The sequence below is a fragment of the Colobus angolensis genome, unplaced genomic scaffold (assembly GCF_000951035.1).
Source record: "Colobus angolensis palliatus isolate OR3802 unplaced genomic scaffold, Cang.pa_1.0 Scaffold30, whole genome shotgun sequence".
Taxonomy (NCBI): domain Eukaryota; kingdom Metazoa; phylum Chordata; class Mammalia; order Primates; family Cercopithecidae; genus Colobus; species Colobus angolensis.
This window is the reverse complement of record NW_012116266.1, coordinates 7,776,084-7,776,577: the sequence shown is the minus strand read 5'-3', so window position 1 is coordinate 7,776,577 and position 494 is coordinate 7,776,084. Positions and strand designations below refer to the sequence as shown.

Genomic DNA, 494 nt, shown 5'->3' with positions numbered 1-494 from the left:
ACCCAAAGGATTATAAATCATGCTGCTATAAAGACACATGCACATGTATGTTTATTGTGGCACTATTCACAATAGCAAAGACTTGGAACCAACCCGAATGTCCATCAGTGATAGACTGGATTAAGAAAATGTGGCACATACACACCATGGAATACTATGCAGCCACAAACAAGGATAAGCTCATGTCCTTTGTGGGGACATGGATGAAGCTGGAAACCATCATTCTGAGGAAACTATCACAAGGACAAAAAAAACCAAACCCTGTATGTTCTCACTCAGAGCTGGGAACTGAATAATGAGAACACATGGACACAGGAAGGGGAACATCACACACCAGGGCCTGTCGTGGGGTGGGGGAAGGGGGAGGGATAGCATTAGGAGATATACCTAATGTAAATGACCAGTTAATGGGTGCAGCACACCAACATGGCACATATATACATATGTAACAAACCTGCATGTTGTGTACATGTACCCTAGAACTTAAAGTATAA

At 42.5% G+C, this 494-nt stretch overlaps 1 protein-coding gene across 1 annotated transcript in view; it reads right to left on the bottom strand.

Moving 5' to 3' along the window:
- TRAK2 (trafficking protein, kinesin binding 2) overlaps positions 1-494 on the bottom strand; it is a 95,208-nt gene that overhangs the window by 18,672 nt on the left and 76,042 nt on the right. The gene's annotated exons all lie outside the window — the stretch shown is intronic.